The sequence below is a fragment of the Mastigoproctus giganteus genome, chromosome 8, assembly GCF_048544385.1.
Source record: "Mastigoproctus giganteus isolate SK-2022 chromosome 8, ASM4854438v1, whole genome shotgun sequence".
NCBI classification, from domain to species: Eukaryota; Metazoa; Arthropoda; class Arachnida; order Uropygi; family Thelyphonidae; genus Mastigoproctus; species Mastigoproctus giganteus.
In genome coordinates, this window is record NC_143582.1 from 147,012,320 (window position 1) to 147,034,284 (window position 21,965).

The 21,965-nt window shown below is 38.6% G+C and overlaps 1 protein-coding gene across 1 annotated transcript in view; it reads right to left on the reverse strand.

Annotated features, from left to right (window-relative positions):
• LOC150081905 (neuroglobin-like) overlaps nt 1-21,650 on the reverse strand; it is a 100,807-nt gene extending 79,157 nt beyond the window's left edge. The window contains exon 1 of the mRNA XM_090378975.1: nt 21,630-21,650. The gene's annotated coding sequence lies outside the window, so the exon portion shown is untranslated. The remainder of the gene's footprint in view (nt 1-21,629) is intronic.
• Nucleotides 21,651-21,965: the final 315 nt, after the last annotated feature.

The following is a 21,965-nucleotide window of genomic DNA, read 5'->3' on the forward strand; positions in this document are numbered from 1 at the left end:
ATTCGAAATCAGGTCTTTCTCATGTGGGGACGGCGATTCTTCCAACTGTGCTGCCCACGAGAGCGTTTCATTGACTATTACTAAATATACATCACATAACAACTTATGAGCCATTCCTTTAAAGAACAGTAGATTAATTTTTATAATACTGTTATTTTAATACAGTTCAATGTATTCTAGTTTCAGTTTTATGCAGTCCCATTCTAAACCACCGTCTTCAGAGAAGGTTGTACAGTTATGGAAGTTTCCTCAACTGTGAAATTTTTAGGATAAGAACTGTTGGAAGTTTAAAATTCTATTTTCTTATAGGTTTCTGTCATCAATGTTTCTATACTATTTATCCTTATACAGGGTGTTTCAGTTAAACGTTTCAGAACTTCTAAGAGGGGTAGAGTACATCCTGACAACTCGAAATCATATAGCAATGTGGGGTCGGAAATGCTTTCCTGAAGCGGTGTTGTACACAGAAGCACCATAAAGAAAAGAGACCGTAAGTGAGAAATCGTTTTAATAATACATGAAAAGAAGCAAAAGGTACATGGATTAAAGTAAGTGTTCGAAGTTTCTTCCACGGGCTACAATGCACGCCTCACATCTCCGACGCATGGACATCCGAACATTCTGGAATACTCCAGGCGAATTTCGAATTTCTTCGGCAGCTACTGCGATTCTTGCAACCAGCTCCTCAGCATTGTCAACAGGGGTGTCATAAACTAGCGATTTCATATGACCGTGAAAATTCCTTGAAAAGGGAAGGAATTTTCAACACGCATAACGACCATATCTGGTCGGTCGAGAACCCGCATGCAATACGACGTCGTGCAACACAGATTCGATTTTTGGTCAATGTATGGGCCGGTATTATGGGAGATCACCTCATCGGACCTTACCTGTTACCGTGTCGTCTAACCGGACCTATCTACTTGATCTTTCTGCAGCAAGTATTGCCACAACTTTTGAGAGATGAACAGATTTCTGCATCGACGCAACAGACAATGTGGATGTCACATTTGGTCAACAGTGGATCGGACGTGGTGGTCCCGTGCGTTGGCCTGCTCGGTCACCCGACCTATCATGTCTTGATTTTTATTTCTGGGGTCATATGAAATCGCTAGTTTATGACTCCCCTGCAGGAGCTGGTTGCAAGAATCGCAGTAGCTGCCGAAGAAATTCGAAATTCGCCTGGAGTATTCCAGAATGTTCGGATGTCCATGCGTCGGAGATGTGAGGCGTGCATTGTAGCCCGTGGAAGAAACTTCGAACACTTACTTTAATCCATGTACCTTTTGCTTCTTTTCATGTATTATTAAAACGATTTCTCACTTACGGTCTCTTTTCTTTATGGTGCTTCTGTGTACAACACCGCTTCAGGAAAGCATTTCCGACCCCACATTGCTATATGATTTCGAGTTGTCAGGATGTACTCTACCCCTCTTAGAAGTTCTGAAACGTTTAACTGAAACACCCTGTATAGATTTTTATAATCGAGGATGAAATCGTATTCCACAGCTACAAGTTGTTTGTGGGAAGCATCTTTTAAGGAAGTCAGTTGCCGAAACACACAAAACATGATCCTGGGCATGATCTACAAGTTGGTGTACATCTGGTGCATCCATCCGACGGGAAAGGAGGTGAGAAAGGGTGACAATGTTCCCTTTGTCAGAATTATTTTGGTCCCTACTTAGGCGTCATATATTAGATGACGATGCATTTCGTCCCTACATAGGCGTCATCTATTAGATGACGAGGCATTTGGTCTTTATGTATGGGGCTGTTTGGTAGACGTCATCAATTAGATGACGAGGTCTTTGGTATTTATGTAAGGACTTTATTTCCTAGGCGTCACTTATTAGATGACGAGGTATTTGGTCTTTATGTAGGGACTTGATGGCGTCATTTATTAGATGACGAGACATTTGGTATTTATGTAAGGACTTTATTCCCTAGGCGTCACGTATTAGATGACGAGGCATTTGGTCTTTATGCAAGGACTTTATTTGCTAGGCGTCACTTATTAGATGATTTATTTCCTAGGCGTCACGTATTAGATGACGAGGTATTTGGTCTTTATGTAGGGACTTGATAGCGTCATTTATTAGATGACGAGACATTTGGTCTGTTTAATAGACGTCATCTGTTAGATGACGAGGCATTTGGTCCCTGCGTCACTTGTTAGATGACGAGGCATTTGGTCTCTACATAGGCGTCACTTGTTAGATGACGAGACATTTGGTATTTATGTAAGGACTTTATTTCCTAGGCGTCACGTATTAGATGACGAGGCATTTGGTCTTTATGCAGGGATTTTATTTGCTAGGCGTCACTTATTAGATGACGATGCATTTGGTCTGTTTAATAGACGTCATCTGTTAGATGACGAGGCATTTGGTCCCTGCATAGGCGTCACTTGTTAGATGACGAGGCATTAGGTCTTTATGTAGGGACTTGATGTCCTATGCGTCACTTATTAGATGACGAGGTATTTGGTCTTTATGTAGGGACTTGATAGCGTCATTTATTAGATGACGAGACATTTGGTATTTATGTAAGGACTTTATTTCCTAGGCGTCACGTATTAGATGACGAGGCATTTGGTCTTTATGCAGGGATTTTATTTGCTAGGCGTCACTTATTAGATGACGATGCATTTGGTCTGTTTAATAGACGTCATCTGTTAGATGACGAGGCATTTGGTCCCTGCATAGGCGTCACTTGTTAGATGACGAGGCATTAGGTCTTTATGTAGGGACTTGATGTCCTATGCGTCACTTATTAGATGACGAGGTATTTGGTATTTATGTAAGGACTTTATGTCCTAGTCGTCACTTATTAGGCATTTGGTCTTTATGTATGGGGCTGTTTTAATAGGCGTCACTTATTAGATGACGAGGCATGTGGCCTTTATGTAGGCGATGCCGCGGCATTTGGTCTTTAATAGGGACTGGCAACGCTACTTTAAAAATAAAGAATTCACCGTGCAGAATTCACCCTCACCCAAGTATATTCTGCACGGAAATCTTGGTGTTGTACAATTTTGAGAGAAGCATGGTCATGGTCATGAGGTCATGACAGTTTTTTTATTCTCCCGCTGACATGGTGTGTCAGCGGGAGCAGAGACGCTTGCCGACGGCAATGAGTCTTAAATGCGAGCCGTCCCCAGATTCTATGTTGAATAATATAGGGTACAGCAGAGACCGTCCCAGCGACCTGGCCAGTCGCTTGAATAATGCGGCGTACGTTGCGATCACCGAAAAAGAATGGTGAGGAACGTTTACACGAATTTCCGATACACGTACCGCCATGTTTACATGGCGGTACGTGTATCGGAAATATAGATACACGTACGTGTACCTTTCTGCTTATTATTTATAATAAGCAGAACCCACCATCTTTAAAATGGTGTTCATGATCTGTAATAGTTTGCCCTCAATGCCGAAATAAACTTTCAATATGTTTTCAAGTGCAGGTAACGACACATTTCGAAAGCTGACTTTATATCAAGGAATATGATGTCAATTTGGGCTTTTTCATTTAATGCGTGCTGCATTCTGAAGAGAGTCTCCAAAAGATTAGTAGTAGTAGTGGATCGTCTCGGTACTACGGTATGGAGATGGGGTGACCTGTGCGCAAAACACTGTTGGGTTTTGTTGCAGGAAGGATGGCTTTTTCAAAAAAGTTTTAAAAGATAACAACTGATGGAAATAGGTCAAAAATCTGAAGAGGCCTTAGGGTTCTTCTTTTTTGGCACCGGTCGCACAAAGTAGATCTGGGGGAGGATTCCATCTCTCAGGATGTTTTGGAAAATGTGCAACAGCACATCAACAATATAGGCACTGCATATTTTTAAAATAAAGATAGGAAACCCATCAGGGCCGATCGTAGATTTGGTAGGCAAGGAATTTATGGCATTGATGAGATCTTCTCTAGAAACAGTGACTGTGGATAAAGCATTCTCGCAAACGCCTCCTCTCGTTAAAATATGTTGTGCTATATTCTCCAGCTATATTCTCCAGCTGATCCTTGGACATTTTTTGCTTTACCTTCAACTGGCAGCCTTTCAGAGCACTTCTTAGCCCAGTGTCCGAATGTGGTTTCTTCCATTTCAAATTTAGCGGCCTTTTTGCTCACGATTCTTTTCGAATGTCGAGCTTTCTAATAACCTCTTCGTAGCGTGAATGTCGTTTCTTTTTCAAGAAAATGGCTCTTTTTTTTCTTGTGGTCCGTGAAATCTTCATTCAATCCTGATTTTTTCCATCTCCTTTTGCTTCTCCTTTTTTCCATCTCCTTTTCCAAGCCTTTTGCTTGGCCACAAAAGCCTGTTTTAAATACTCGTTGAACCACGGTTTAGTTTTGTCGGTGACTCTTACCTCTTTTGAGGCACCCAGGTCAGCAATAAAAAGGAGCTCTTTCTCTATCAAGTTGGCAGCTTCTTCCACGGGTTCGAACTCGAAAATATGATTGACATACTTGTTAATATAGAAAAAAAAAGTTCTGTTAGGTGAACATCGCCAATAATAATAATCATCGATATTAGAATCAAATCTGTTCAGTGACAAATATGCCTTGTTATTGTCAGATAAGATTCTTTTTATAGTTGTTTTGTTTTCAATGCAAAACAACTATAAAAACTACAAAACAACTATGAAATTACTATTCATTTTGGAGATCATCATCTGACTACATTAAATTCTTTTCAATGGAGTCAAACTAAATGATAATGTTTTTTGTAACATCGGACAGCAAAACTGTAGAAAACTTGTATGTGGTAGTAGTAAGTTCAACTTGAAATAACACTGCCAAAAGGCTATTTTTCTGTTTCCAAAGTAGAGAAGTTACCCTTTGATTTTTCTTGTAAAGTGGGTCTTCTTCATTGTGAGGTGGACGCTTCTATTCCTCAATAAGGCGGTGAAGAAAGCTAGTAGGTCTCCATTAATCCTGAAGAAGAATTGCAGAAGACTGAGAATTGCAGAAGAATTGCAGAAGAGGGCTGTGACGTCTAGACCGTCAAAAGCAGCTTCAATGTCGGCGTACACAATAGCTAATTCGGATTTAGTTTCGAAGGCTTGAAGAATTGATGTCTGTGCGGCCATGAGGTTTGTTATAGTGGATCTATTTGCGACTGCCAAATGGAACTGTTTCAGCTGTTTGTTTAATGCTGGAAGGAGTACCTTATGAAGAAGTTTGAGGAGGGTGGAAGAAGTTGAGATTGGTCGATTATAAGCTCCACCGTTATCAGTTCTCGCACATACATCCTCGACTCACTCATCGAGGATGTATGTGTGAGTGGTTTTTAATTTTTCATTCAAGTTCAAACGCTGGTAAAAAGTTAGTTGTCTTAGATATACTAACGTGAGAACAGATTGTTAACATTCGATATTAAAATGGCATTTTTTTTTTTTTTTAATTGCATTTAGTTTTTTTATTTTTCGGAAACAAAGGACGATATTCGAGTTTTAAATAAACTTGAAACGCTTGATCATGTTCACTCCTCACAACAGGAAATGCCTCTAAGCAAGTGGGGAATTTCAAAAGGACTATCGAGCAGAAATTAGTCAACTGCTAGATCGACTTGTTCATGTGTGTTTTCGTTTGTTCGTTGAAGTTGTATATGGGTTGTGTTTCCATTCAGTTAAGTGGAAAAATATGTATTCTTGTTTGCTTAAAAGACTCGCATCACGTTCTTGAGTTTTTTTTTTTATGTTTTAGTAATAAAATAGATTATCGTAATTTATAACCACATTTTATAGTTATGTTATGCCCTCACATTTTATACTTTTGCAGTATGTACTGTATAAATGTCACCCGGAATATATAATTCAACTACCCAAGTGTATTACATATGTTCTCTGGTCGTGTTTTGCTGGACGAAAAACCCAAGTGTTCGGCAGGTATCTTGCTATTTACGCTTGACACCGACTAACTCATCCACGGAGTGAAAAAAGCCCATAAAAGTTCTTCGCGTGTTGACGCGATTCGAACTGGGGCTTTTTTGCACGCAGCGTAAGAAGGATAGTGATGATGTCACTGTGCTACCGCGCAGAATATGTACGGTATAAGCAGCGTTTCTAGGGTATGTGGCGCCCTGGTGGTAATTGCAATTTGACGCAGGGGTGCCAATTAAAATTTGGCTCCTCCTTTAAAAATTTCTTCATACGTGTATGTAAGTTTCAGGTTTTCAGGCGCCCCATTCTCATTGAGAAAAAATTCTGTTCCCTGACCATTAGTCAAAAGAAGTCTTTCTCTTCCGTATGTTGAATTTGGAGTGATGTCAAACTGATTTTGAAGACAGCTTCATCCTTAACGTATGGAAGTTAAATCCTTATAAAACTAAATGTCCAAATTTTCTCCACAAAATGTAAATATTGAATTGAGGATATACCTTCAGAACCTTTCAGAGATACACGAGGGGTAAAGCCCTGCTCTGAGAAAGTCGAAACAACGAGGATATTTTGCCTCTGCTGAGTACTTTGCTTTTCCCTGTCGGTATAAATCCTAAACCATATCATATTCATCATAACGCACGCTCGGCATGTTTTGGAGAAAATTCATTGACAAAGCGTAAACATCCGCTGCCATAAAAAAAAAAATGTAAGTGGAATCCTTGTTGACATTCCAACTACCCATACAAATGAGGGATTGATAAAATGACATACTACCCTATCAAAAGTAATCTCACGGATCTCTCAACGTAGTGGCCGATATCAAAGAGATCTAATGCAAAACAGGAACAGTTAAAATGCGTTCAGGCAATAGCTCAGATATCACTAACGTGCAGAACGAGCCACACATTTCAAAGAACCATCAACAATTTTTTTGTGCGTATGATAACCAGGTTTTGTGGAGGTCATAAATAACATTTTTTATTATACTTCTGTATTATTACTTTCTTACTATTTCTTTTCCTTTATTTTAATCCACCACTCTACCTTGCGTTTAGTACCTCTTTATACACCAGTAACCTTAGTATTATTCTGTGACAATTATTGTCAACGTTTTGTGATAACAGATCCACTGGAAGCCTAAGATCCACAAAGCTACCTGCATGCTACGTTATAATTCTCACTTACGACCAGAAGATCCAAAAACTGAGGGTTGTTTCCTACAAATATATAAATTAGACAGAATTCTGTCTCGTGATATTGGGATAACACACAAAACAGAATAACAAAACAATTATTAAAGATCAAGGCTATTTACACATATGCAGTCACAAATATAAACATAAGGGGAACCATTACTAATAAATTTACAGTTTGTTATTTATTTACTTTCTTTCGCTCATTTAAAATTCTCTTAATGAACACTACAATGCAGCTTAAATTAATCTAATGTAACCACAATTAGTAATCAATATAGAAATTACAACAAAACTTATAACGTTGTTTTCACTACAAACTTATAACATTAATACCAAACATTCAAACTTATATGACATTTCCATTTATCAACCCTGTAATCCTCAAGGAACATTATCATTATAAACTATATTTCTACAACTTAAAATTCAATTCATATGACTGCATAACACAAATCCTATCAGTATAAAATGCCCTCTAACCAATAGAATGTCTCTATATTCCTGTGATTCAATTAATACTAAACTTGCATGCGGGTGGCAATGTTGATAGATTTGCCGTCCTTCCCCCTGTCCGGGTGGAAAAGACAAAGTTTGAATCCCATCGATGACGTGAAGAACTTTCAATATACTTTTCTTCACAAAGCAGTTTAATTAGTTGGTCTCAGGCGAGGGTATCATAGCTTTTTCTCCCGGAAACTCGGCTTTTCGTCCAGCACACAGGCAAATCGACCACGGAATACACGCAATTTACAGACATAATATACTTAAGCCACTGATACATCAAAAACTCTACAAAATAAAACAATTAAATTTTTATTTCTTTAAATTCTTTTGACACTACATTACATTACACGGTGGGGTGGACAAAATAATGGAAATACCTGTGATAAGAGTTACAAGTAATATGGTGTTGGGCCACCCTTTGCTTTTAATTAAAGCAACTTGTATTATACATGGAATAGAGCCAAATAAATCTTGAACTGTCTTAAGAGGAATTGGACCATTCTTCATAGAGGAAAGTTTCAAGCTCCTTGAGTGATGAAGGTGGAGGAAATTTGTTTCTCACTCTCCTCTCCAAATATGCTCACATTGGCGTAATAACGTTTAAGCGTAGTTTAAGTAACAATAAGTCTAACGTTTACAATCGTGATTGTGAAGGCCAATGGAAAATCTTAGCCTCAGTTTCGTTCTCCTCAAACCAAGACTGCATACATTTGGCTGCGTGCATTGGAGCATTATCATCTTGAAACATGGCATCGTGTGTGGGAAACACACGATGCCATGTTTCAATGTTTGCACCATGGGATGAACCTAGTCACTCAGAATATCAATGTAATCAGTAGCAGTGATTCGCCTGTTCAGGGTGCTGATAGGACCTAAAGAATTCTAAGATATTACTGCCCAAACCATTGTTGATCCTTCTCCATGTTTGATGGTTGACACAAGACAGCCAGGATGATGTGCTTCCTCTGGAATTCGCCAAACGTAACTGATGTTGAAAAAAAGTGTGAATGATGATTGGTCTGAAACCATGACATGTTTCCAATTAAGTGTCCAGTTTTTGCGTCCTTACACCATTGCATCCTCTTTATAGCCATTACCATTAGTGAGAAGTGGCCTGGAAATAGTGGTTCTGCCATAAATTTCAGCTTTATGGAGTTCTCGCCGGACCGTTTTGCTAGCAGCTGGATTGCTTAGGCTCGAATTATGTTCTGTAGTTATTTTTGATGTAATAATTTTATGTTTTCGGGCTACAATCATTTTCAGTGTCTGGAGGTCTCTTTCAGTTTGAATAGCCATCACTCGTATATTTCAAATAACTGCATTGATTAATGAATGATATCACAAAAAAAAAAAAAAATACAAAACTATTCGGTTAGTTGTCTACGTGATAGATTATGACAAACCGACACATATTCTGATATGAGTCAGAATTATGGCTAAAGTTAGCACAACACTACTTTTGCACTACATTCTATAAATCTGAAGATTTTTCAACGTTGCGTAATACTGCATTTACTAGCTTATCCAAAACGTCTTCGAGGGAAAACTTCTCAATTACAGCACAGCAAAGACGGAGAAAAGTGATGCATTGCTTTAACGTGCTATTCGTGTGAAAGGCTTACTTTTCGATGACAGGCGTGTTCGGCGATGCGTAAAAAATTTCAAAGAAAACGCTAGCGTATTATTTAGTTAAAAGAAGAGCAGTTTATTTCTTCTGACGTGCTGTCCATCTTGGAGAAAATGGTAATTCAATACAATAATTCAGGAAACAGAATAACAAAACCCCTGTGGCTCATTCCGTGGTCTTTTCAGCAGAATACACGTTGTCAACTTAAATATAGTAAATCTATATTAAGCATTCGCGTGATTAAAATAAAAGAAAATAATTCTCTGTATCATTATCACAGAAAAAGAAAAGAGCAGTCATTACACTCTTGCAATTTGAAAGAGGGAATATAAAAAATAAAATAAAGTAAACCTGATTGCTTTCCCTAACCTAAGCGCAAAGAAAAAAGAACACTGCCTTATTATACTAATAACATTATGAAAACCTGAGAGAGAGAGTTAAAATCTGCATTCATTCGGGATTTCAAATTCACAATATTACAATTTATTCAGAGATAAATCGTAATATTGTGAATTAAAGATAATTTGTAATTAAAAATGCGTTATTTGATATTCCAGAGACACTGAAAACTGTGAAAGAAACTAGCTAAATGTTTATTACCACTTAAAATGTTTATTATACGTAAAACAGTACATTTACGAAATCAATATTCTTCCAGTTTTTTTTTTTGATCTTGTAATCTATTCAGTACTTTATATTTGTGTTGTTAAAAGCACATCTTTGGAGAACTTTACACTGAACATTTGCTCTCTTCACAACCAAAAAGACTTCATCTGTACCTTTCTTGGAAAATCACCAAAAATGCTGACTTTCCAAAAAGCTTTTCGACAACGAACCAATTTCTCAATGCCTTCAATGTAAGATATTAAATGACGCATTCCATTTTAATGTCTTCTCACAAATCGAAACTTGTATATTTTGTGTTAAGTGACACGATACGAAATGAGAATTTAAAACATCACATCCATTAGTAAAACGACAGGCAGGCACTAAAATCTGAGCATCGAATAAGAGTTCAAGAGTTCTACTAAAATCACAAAGGTGCCACTGAAAGTAGAAAAAAGAATTTACAAAGATCTCCCGTAATAATTCAAAGGTTTGAAAAGCAGAAATGCGTTTAATGCTCAGTATCCCACCAGTAATTTAATCCTGAGTGGTACATAGGCCTACAGAATAGTTAGAGATTGGGAGATTCAGCCGAATGAAACTGATCCATTGGTAACGTTTGTGTATTTATTTATTGGGATTAATCTTTCCAGGTACATGGAATTGCTTCCAAATAGCATGAAGCAATTTGAAAAGAGCGTGTTATTGATGAAAATAATGCCTAAATCGATCATATTCTTCTGTCTCTTCCACTCGCAGATGATGGAAAGATATATTTATCATTTTCTCTGTCTCTGTCTCTCTCTCTCTCTCTCTCTCTCTCTCTCTCTCTCATGCACACATATATGGTGTCAAATCTCCCCTGCAGTCAAGCGATCCTCCATCCTGCTACTTTCCGGCCACACTACAATGAAATGTTGTGCTCGGTTCCGACGTCTTTGAAACCATTCGCCTGGAGAGTGATTAGATGCTACCACTTCACATGTGAAGAGGAGATATGTCACAGAACGCCTCCTGCTCCGGGTCAGGGTTACCCGAGCGCTGATCGACGTGCAGTTTTGGCGAGATCTGACATATTAGTAGAGTTCTTCTAATGAGGTCGGAATAACATAGAAAGTCACTGTTATGAATGTCTATCCTATGCAGCGACCCTAAATAAACAAATGAACCCGTTTATTTATTTCCTCCGCCTAGACTGACGCCACGCGTTTAGCTGTACTATTCTGCTTTGTAAACAGTACTGGTGGGCTCTTCGCAAATTTCCAATACCTATCTGATTATAATATCTACAAAATCTCAACGGGCGTGTGAACCTGGTGTTCTTCGACAGAGAATAATTATTAGTAATAATGATAATTAATTTAAAAATAATAATTACGCACACTACTATGGAATGACTACTATTTCAGAGTTTGAACAACGAGAAAAATGGCACTATCCAAGATGTAGGACAGCGCCGCTTTAAGTGCAGAGGTATAATGGTGTTCGTGGTGACAGGAGCGTCCAATATGATTCAAATATTACCGAAATTAATGAAGATTCAACTCAATTCTAGAAATGACATTCTGAAAAATCTTTGTGCCTTGTTTGCGAAAATCCTCTATCACACAAGGAAAGATTTTAACAGGCGAAATAACCACAATTTCAGAGAAAAATCCCGAATACAGGATAGTACCGCTTTATGCAATATACATCACACACAGCACTGACTACAGCTTTATAATAAAACTCGAAAAATGGCCACGCTCGTGCAAACCTGATTCGCATGATGGAGGCAGGCAGACGTTACTGTGTTGGCTGTGAGATCCAACTGCACTCGAAATGGTATCTTCAACCTTCGTGTGTCAGTAGTCGAAGGTATCTCTCTTCGTTTAACGTTGCCACTTAGGTCTTCAGGTTTTTTGGTGACAGCTCCTGTTCTCTCGAAACCACATCCAGGCTGTGGACAACCGTATAATTAACATTAAACTGTCGCCAGACTGATCAGCCATCTGATAGCAGTCAAAAAGAGTGGAAAGCCATTAGAAAGCTTGAGGCGTTTTTTTTCATTTTATAAGCCAGTGTGTCACTGATTTCTATATACATGAGAAAGTTTAAAAGTGAATTCTTAGAGCAAAGAGTTCCTAGACGAACTATAATATAAATGATGCTGTCTATCAGCAGCAACAACCAAAATATAAAAATTTGATGAACTAGGAGCCCCAGCAGTTACTGCTTTGAGAGATGCGAATCGCTGGTAAGCAAGCAAATCTTGTTTTCGTTTCAGTTACCCTCGCATTTCCAAGTACTGTAAATGTAGATTAGGTAAGCAAGCTCATCCCACCACAAATTTAGATTTAATTTTAATTTTCAGGTAGTTTTGAAGGATATATATATATAATTGGCTGCACAATTCTAATTGTATATCTGGGCTATTAGCAGTAACCCATTAGGACATTAATTGCTTGGCTGGTTTTTGCTTCAAGAGAACTAGGGCTATGATAAGTCAGCGTATTGTATCTATAAACTGCGTATATTCTACGGTCGGTTTGCCTGGCTCCTTTGCTGGATGAAAAAACGTGGGGAGGGAAGTGACAAATAATAATTTTTAATTCATATTCATTTTGTTATAATATCTTTTCAGAAAATTAAGGTATCACTCAATGATATTTTCTTCATGCTTGACATTCAACTTGCACTAAGAGTATACCACGTGACGGACAACTGAACGTACAGTCTAAGGGAACAAATAAAATATTTGTGATATTCTATACCAAGAAATTACGCTAATATATTACGTGATATACTATTCCTGTTAATATATTACAGTATATCACTTAAGATGTTTTAAAAGAGGCTCAACTATTATTATTATTGCTCTTATATTATTTCTCCCTGTTGGGGGTTCCACCTCGTGACGGGTATTGGTACCAAGTACACAGGGTAGTAGTTGTTATGTCTGGTGTTACTGTTGGTCGAGGAACTCTCTGAATATCCTACAGGTGTTCAGGATTGCGACTTTCTGGAGTTCCTTATAGGTGTTCGTTGGGAGGCCTATTGCTGCTAGGCTGCTATGTAGGGTCTTTGGCACCATACCGGTGGTTGACACGATGATCGGGATGGTCGTTACTTCTTACATATACCACATCTCCTTGACCTCATGTCTCAGTTTCGTGTACTTCCTATTTTTTTTTCTCATGGGTTTTCTGGACATTGCCAATGTTGGGAACCCTTATGTCAATCAGGTAGGTAGACTTTTCCATCCTGTCCATAAGGGCTATGTCCGGTCTGTTGTGCGGAATGGTCTTATCCGTTATTATGGCGTGGTCCCAGTACAGCTTGTGGGTTGAAGTCTCTAGCACTACCTGGGGTTCGTGCTTGTAGTCAAGTGGTATTTCCTCGCTAGCTTCTGATGTATTATCCTGGCTACGTGGTCGTGTCTACGAGCGTATTCAATCTAGGTGATCACCTTGTATCCCCCTGTGATGTGCTGAATCGTTTCTGAGGCCAGGTGGCATCATCAACATGTGTCATCTGACATTTCGGGCTCCTTTGCGATGTATTTTCTATAGTTTCTGGTGTTGATTACCTGGTCTTGGATGGTCAACATGAATCATTCAGTCTCGGGGAAGAGAGTCCCGCTTGTGAGCCATGAAGTGAAAGCAATGTTATCGATGTGATCTTGATGGAAGTCATTGTAGTGTCTGCCATGGAGTGTCTTCTTTGCCCATCTTTCTAGCTTCGTTTCTTGTGCCGTCTGGGGGGAGGGGAGTTCCGAGTTCCTCTTTCCGAGTTATTATTAGTGGTAGTACTGGTAAATGAGGCACGGCAGCTAACTTATGTATAGTTAAACAATAATTCTAATGATAATTCTTAAATTTATTCACACTAGCCCCCTTCACCGATATCAAACGGCATATTGGTCCTACAATCAATTTAATCTCTGGCTGAAAGCAAAATTTTGTACGTCTATCCTGCAGCCATCCTTCTTCAATTTATGTTTATGTCCTATAGTGCATGTTGTCCGAGAAAGAGTAACAATGCCATCATTATCAAGTGAACTCAATCCATTTAAATCCTTAAACACTTCAATCAGGTCTCCTCGAAGGTTCCTAGTTTCCAAGTGCTTCTAACTTGCAGAACCGAAGTCTTTTGTGGCAAGGGCACCCCCTCCCTTTGTTTTCTCGACTAATTTGGTTGCTCTTCTCTGCACCCATTCCAAGAAATCCACATTCTTCTTAAAATGAAGTTTCCAAGCCTGTATGCAGTACTCAACATGCAGCCTTACCATTGCCTTATACAATGAGATAACAATCTCCCTTTCCTTGCAGGCAAAGTTCCTATTGACTGACTGCTTTTAATGTGACTTCTTAAGAGCGTAGATATGTCTTTCCCCAACACAAGAAAAGTATGGGATAAATTAGAAAATGAAAGAGCTCGAAAAGATTTAATGTTAGTAAAGTAGGCAATACAACACTCGTCATTGAAATTGCCCCAACTAAAGAGAACAGATGGATTTATCTGAAAATTTTCACTCGTAACTGTGATCATGTAAAAGATACAGAAGGGCTATATCCTTTTCTATAATTCTATTTTTGATTCTGATTTTTCTTATTCCTGAATTTATTTATAGTTTTACCTGGTAGTTTGACTGAAAGCCATTTTTGAAACGTATTTTTAATGGTTTAATCAGAAGCGGCGATAAATGAGACCTGAATGCAAATTCCCGTATAATGATTTTAATATAGTTGGCGGGAAAAAAATTATGAAAAAGAAAATCGAAGAAGCATTTTTATTAGAAAATTCTCAAAAATTCTCAACAGAAGCAACGGTAAAGATATTTCGAACCTGTGGAGCGGAAGTTTCAATAACAAAGTTAGATAACGTACAGAGGGATGTTTAGGTAATTTAGTCACGGAATTCAAGACTATAAGAATAGTCTCGAATTCTGTGTTGTCGTTGCAGGGTTTTAGGTGCATCGGCGACTAAGGCCATATTGGTTCGTGTATACTGGCTATGTGTTCTATGGTTGATTTTTTGTTTGCTGGACGAAAAATCCGAGTTTCAGGGAGAAAAAGCATGCTACGCTCTCCTGAGACAGACTAAAGGCCTATAAAAATTCCTCCCGTCATTGACGGGACTCGATCTCAAGTCTTTTCCACCCGGTGTGGGCAGGATGGCAACCCTACCAACTATGCTACCCACGAGGGCCGGATTCAATGACTATTCTTATATGTCATAGGTCTCTTTCGGGAATTTGTGTTTTACGGGGTTTGTCTTAGTTTTCATGGGATAAAAGTTCCAGTAAAGGTGTTATTTATTGTGAATAACAAATGATTTTATTGTAGTGCACGTAATTTGTATAAATCTTTAGGATGTTTTATTTTTCTCCGTCGAGAAAAATTCATCATTATCCAAGGAATAACAGATGTGATACCACATCCATTTCCTTTAGATAGATGTAAACAGATGTGATACCACGTCCCATTCGCCAAGGGGTTGCTAACATGGACTCTGGGTTCCTTTCAGATTTCGAAAATGTAAAAGGTAGTACTGACTGGGAATGAACCCTTTATCACAAATACCTTAAGCTTTTAAAATGAAATATTGAATCACACCAATAGTCATGTGATTCCGGTTTCACACTGGTATTTAATATCAACTCGCATTTCTCTTTTTTTTTTTATGGATTGTTGTTAGCTTGCTGTTAGATTCCCTTAACTCAGCATCCAATGTCTGGGATTCAGAATGCAACTGACGCAGCTTAAATGTGGATCCCATGTTTTGTCCCGGTTACCAATCTTTCGCTGAAATTAAAGCTCATAAACCATTTCCTCAAGGAGGATGGGTTGTTGAACACCTTAGGTTGTTGAACAGCATGGCAAATCTCAACATAAGTATAAAAAATGAAATAGATCGAATTATCCATGGGATAACTCGATCGAGAAGAGGAAGGATTAAGACATTTTATTTTTCGAATATTTTTCAAAAAAAAAAAAAAAAAACCGAAAAGAAGAGAAATCGTTTCAACAGCCAAATACTGAAATTTCGTGCTAATTATTAAAATTAACACTGAAAACTTTATAGAAGTCAACAACATTTGTTCTCTGTGATTATGAAAAAATAAATTTATGAATGAATTATTAGGTTATCAACTCACAAATTTTCAGTTGTAAATAAATGCCCAGAAATTTAAAAATAAAATAATAATATGCTCTAGTGATTATGGAGTTATTATTGTCCACGCTTCACATTCCAATGTGAAGCGTGGACCTTAAATAAACAAAAACTTCACCATTTGAAAATGAGATCCTAAGAAAAATAGATGAATCTAAAAATATATCCAAAAAGATGAAGCAGGTTACAGGAAAATGGAAGAATACACGCGAAGAGATTTAAGGGAAATTCAAAAAGTAAAGCGCACGCCATAAGGCAAAGATGTGAGGGACATGCACCCAGGTGAGAAGAAAACAAACACAAGTATTAGATATTGATAGATGTTCAGGGAAATGAAACAGAGGGATGACAACTGCTGAGATGAGAGGAAAATCCTGGAACAAACTGGTGAAAGAGAAAACAACTGGAGCGGTTTTTGGCAACAGAAACAGATGGAGAGCAGTTATCGAGTCGGTCAAGAACCCAGGTGGTCTCTACTATACTAACGGAAGTAAGGAAGTAATAGGAAAGCAATTCAGTATTAGATGCGGTATTGCGTTAGCCGTATTATTTATTAAAATACAGTCACTAACATACTCATACTGACGAAGATGATCAGTTCCATAAAGTTCTCAAAATCTCAGCGATAAGACCTCTGAACATATTAATAATTTTAATGCAGATAGAGAGCAAAAAATCCGCATGAATCTACAGTATTAATTTCAAAATAAGATAAAATAAATAAATAATAATGAAAGAAAAACTTTGACGTTGTATTGAGTGAATTCTCTTTTGCTGCTTCATTATCCTTTAGTGCAAGGAGAGGAAAGCTTAAATAGTTTATACGGTACTATTATTCATTGCCATAATAAAAATATTAGAGTTGGTTTCAAAATATTAATATTGAGTTGGTCATCCTTCAACTAGGACAAGTGCGGCAAGTCTCTTTCTCCTTGGCATTAATTCTACAAGGGCGCCTCCGTAGCCAGGTGGGAAGGAGCAGCAGTGCGTAGCACACGCTTCTTGATTAGACCGGGGTTCGAGCCCGTCACCACCAAATACGGAACATGCGGAAAGGTCAGGGAATGACCACCGCACCGGAGCAATATGGCCTTAGTTGCTAATGCTCCTAAAAAAAACCAAATAACAACAATAACAATTCTACAAGGTGTACACAAGTCTCCACAGTGATACAGTGATTTTTTTTTCTTTCTCATGTATATATGAGTATGGCCTTCAGGTTTCGTAAATTTGTGGGCTTCTGTTCAACCTCTTATGAACTTTCCAAATGATCCCATGGATTCTAGCTTAGATTCGAGTCCGGAAAACATTGGGACCAAGAAAGTTGCCGCTTGCATTCAAAATGTTTTTCAAAACGTTTCAGTACAACCCTTGCCTGTGTTCAGTGGCACCGCCAAACAACATTTTGGCAGTGCAACTGCACACAGGCAAGGTTGGGTTGCTTAAGTAGAAGAACTAAGATAGCTAAGAACGCGAAGTATCAGTATGTCGTGGTGGTACGAGTAAATTGCATTCCTACTGTCGGTATGGCTGTTTTGTCATCTGAGTAAACTCGGGTTTCCCCTTGTCCAAACCATGCTCAACTACGAGACTCTAATCCAGGCATTTTCTACACTGTTCCACAAGGACCAATCGACATATAACACCTTTCAGTGTTCACGAACACTCAGGGATGAGAAGAAAATCTTTATTGTACAGTAAAGATACAGATACAATAATGTGCCCGCCACAGCCAGGAGGCCAGGGGCTTGACAATGGATCTCAACAATAGTTAGGTACATTTGATAAACAGCATAAGTGGCATTCAGGCTTCATCACTGTATGCCAGGTATATCAGGCTTAACGTTGAAGTTTGCAGATGCTATGCAAAGGTTATAACGGGATGGCTAATGACAGTAAACAATGTAAGCTACTGCAACAAGATCTAGAAAAATGAAGCCGCTGAGCTGAGCAATAAAAATTGCAGTTTAACATTGAAAAATCAAAGTACTGCATATGGTAGAAGTATTATAATTAAATGCCATAATTATACAGCTGATACGTAATTATAATTAAATGCATTAATTTAATTATATTATTAAATGCCTTGGGGGTCGGTGAGTGCACAATGCGTGCTTGTGGAAACGAAAGGACGGAGAACAAGTCTTGTTTAATTGCCACGAATATCAAGGCCTGAGAGGAGAGTTAGTAGGTAATGTGCATCATCTTTAGTCGTTGACAGCAGGATGCGAGACATGCCTCATTGCAATGAAGGAAACTTCTTTAGCATTCCAATGATTTGTCTTGAAGGTTTTCGAAGATGACGTGTACTCCTACAAGTGGAGCAGACCCAAGATGATTAGGCTAGAGAAAAATGACATTGGTCTGATTGCTTTAAGAACTATGTTGGAGGTCAATGGTGGAATATGTGTAAGTTGGCCTCTAGCTATCGGAACAGAAGTCTTAATTGATTCGGGTAGACATAGGATGTGCGGTACGGTTCCGATAACGGTGGGTTGCTTACCCTTAAATAACATCATTTATGACGTCTGGAAGCAGGAGAAAAGTTATTATTCTATAAGCATCTTCTTGTGGTGCTGGGTTGTTATCATGTGGATTGGGCAGCTGCTTGTGCTGTTCTGTACTGAACTGCCAAAACGTGCGAATAGACTGCAGTTCTTATCTTTGTGAGAGTGAGCCAGATGGACTTCGGACATTCTTCCATACTTTTGAATGGCTGTGGCTCATTTTCTGTATAATAGTGTAAATTGTAATAAATATTGTATGTACGGTATCGTAATTTACGGTGGGATGCCGTAAATTCAGCAACTAAGGCGATATTGCTCCGTATATACTGTCTGTAAATTGTGTTCTGTGTCTGTTTTCTGACCGAAAAACTCGAGTTTCTCGGAGAAAAACCATGCGACCCTCGCATGAAACCATTCAGCAAGGTTTTGAAAACGGCCAACAAAAATTCCTGACGTCATGGACGCTACTCGAACTCAGGTCTTTTTCACCCGGTGTGGGGAGGACGGCGATTCTACCAACTGCGCTACCCACGAGGCCTATCAGGAATAAGGAGGTGATTATCCCATTGTACAAGGCAATGGTTAGGCTGCGTCTTGAGTAGTGCATGCAGGTCTGGAAGCCTCATTTTAGAAAGGATGTAGAGCTACTGGAACGGGTGCAGAGAAGGGCAACCAGGCTGGAGAAGGGAAGAAAGGCAAACAGCAGAGTTTGAAGACCAGGAGATTGAGATGTTTAACAATTTAAATTGATTGAGTAAGCTCAGTGCTAATGGAATCCTTCCTCTTGCTCAGTCTAGGCACATGAGGGGGCATCAATTCAAACTGAGGAAGGATGTTGCAGAATAGATGTGTGGAAGTTTGCATTCAGCCTGGTAGGTGGTTCATTGTTCGAATAAACTTTCATGTGTCGTTGTGTAAGTGGGTGGTTTGAATAAATTTAAGGAAGAAGTACACAGACCCTTCGAGGAGATGGGCAGGTGATGTGGGAAGGTTTTTTTTTTTTTTTCTTTTTTGGCTGATGCTGTATAAACTCGTTTTCTTGCATCATTTGTTACTAATACTAACACTAATTCGTGCTGGAAGAAAAGAACCCCTTTTATAATGTTGTGTTGTATCTTCTGTCTTTTTGGGCGAACCTGAATGAATCTCTCAAGGGTGTAATATGGCTTTCATTTTCAAATAAACTCTCATTAACAAGATTACAAAATCTGAAGAAACAGGCAAATCTCTGCTAAAGATCACGAGCTGGGCTCTCGTGGTTGGCACGTTTGGTATAATCACCGTCCTCCCCCATACCGGGTGGAAAAGTAAACTTTTGCGGGTAACTTTTATGGCTCTTTTTCAGAATGTGACTGAGTTAGTCGGTTTCAGGCGAGGGTAGCATGGTTTTTCTCCTGGAAAACCTGGATTGTCATGTCCAACTTTTGCAAGGTTTTAGGCGTATCCATAAGCCATATTGTGGCATGTATAATATGTCTATAAATTGCGTGCGTGTGTTTTGTTGCTGGACGAAAAACTCTAGTTTCCGGAATAAAAACCACACTGCCCTCGCCTGAGACCGAAAAATTCAGCCACGTTGTAAAAAAGACCCATCAAAATTCCTCGCATCATTGACGGGATTCGAGATCAGATCTTTTCCACCCAGTATAGCGAGGACTGAGTTAATACCAATTGTGCTACCGACGAGGGCTCTTATCCAGCAAAGCAGAAAATCGACCACAGAACACACGTAATTTACAGACATTAACAACAATTATGATAGCCGTATGGGGACGCTGCAGTCGGCGGTTTTCTCCTTCCTCAGTTCAAATCCATTTATTTATCCCCTGGCATTTTCTGCCGTGAAGGGAATGTGTCACTTACCAATGTACACCTATATTTTATATTTGGTAGAACAAATAAAGATTTATTTATAATTCACATTATATACGGCGCAACGTGGCCTAAGTTGCTAATGCGTCTAAAATCCTATAACAACCAACTCTTACGAACTGGACGATCTTCGCACAGGTAGTTAAATCTAATAGTGAACCGTCTGCCTACAGTGCTCACAACACTTCTGCCGAAAATATAGCTTCTCGAAGTGTTGATGTTCCTTAGAGCATTGTCAATGTTCACATGCGCCGATAAAATCATAAAGGTGCATCAGATCTTGTCCATATATAAGCCTCAACGCGTACTTTGTTCAATGGATGCTAAATAAAGTGAAAATAGATCTATTTTTGTGGGCATAAATGGATATTGTTTAGAAAAAAACAGAATAGAAGTAGTATGGGCTTCAGTGATGCCCTCGTGGGCAGCACAGTTGGTAGGATCGCGGTCCTCCCAACCTGAGTTCGAGTTCCGTCGATGACGGGAGGAATTTTTATGGGCCTTTTTCATAACGTGGCTGAATCAGTCGGTCTCAGGCAAGGGTAGCATGGTTTTTTCCTCCCGGAAACTCAGGTTTTTATTATTATTCCTAATAATTTAATTTTTCTTCCATAAAAAATGTATAGATCCAAATTTATATCCTCTAAATGCAATTAATACCACTGAACTATTTTTTGTATGTCGGAGTATTACATAAAACAGGTGTGAAATGGTTAAGATCTGTTATATAAACAAAGTAGCCGTATGCAGTCATATTTATCGATGAATAAAAAAATTAATCTTCACGCGCAGACATTTTGTTTGTTAACAAGCTAATAAGGAAGTCATATTTACAAACGTATACCTTTTCTGGAAGAAAAGGTGCGAATCTGGGTTATCTGTTTCTGGAATTGTACCATACATAAAAGATAAAGCATTCTAAGCATATCATGTGTAGAATTATTTATTGTACATTTTATTTTGGAATCCACGAAGAATATTTTGCAGACATGAAATATTTCTCAAGGAAACTATTGTGTTATTTCAGATGGCGAAAAATCATTTGACTTTCCTATGCGAAGGGGGTGGAGAAACTAGAAGCGACACTGTAGATCATAATCAGAAACTAGGCAAAAGGCAGAAATAATTCTATTGTCCTAAGTGAATTAGAATGCATCTAAATCTTTATCTTAGTAGTTTGTAGGTCACACGTGTTCGTAAACAGGAAGGAGGATATAAGAAGATTACTGAATAATAAATACTAACTTAAGAGGTTTAAGGTAAGAAAATGTGTACTCACACGATTGTCTTGTGTTCTTCTTGCGAAATAAAGTGCTTAAGAAAGAAGGCAAGGGCAGTGCGAGATATATCAATAATTTGGTTAAAATAAGTGGGAGAGTTTAGTGGTGCTGATTTCATAATCAGATGTCGCCACTAGATTTTAGCGGATGAAAAACGGTATTGTTTGGATATCTGTCCTTTAACTACCCCTATGTTTCTTGGCCGTAAGCCAGCGTTTCCAAAAAAGATTAAAGAAAGAAGTCTCCGTGCGAAGCTGCAGACAAAACTAGTGATGAATCGGTCTATTGTGCATGAGTCATTACTCACGCCCACTGCATGAAATGCTGAGTTTACT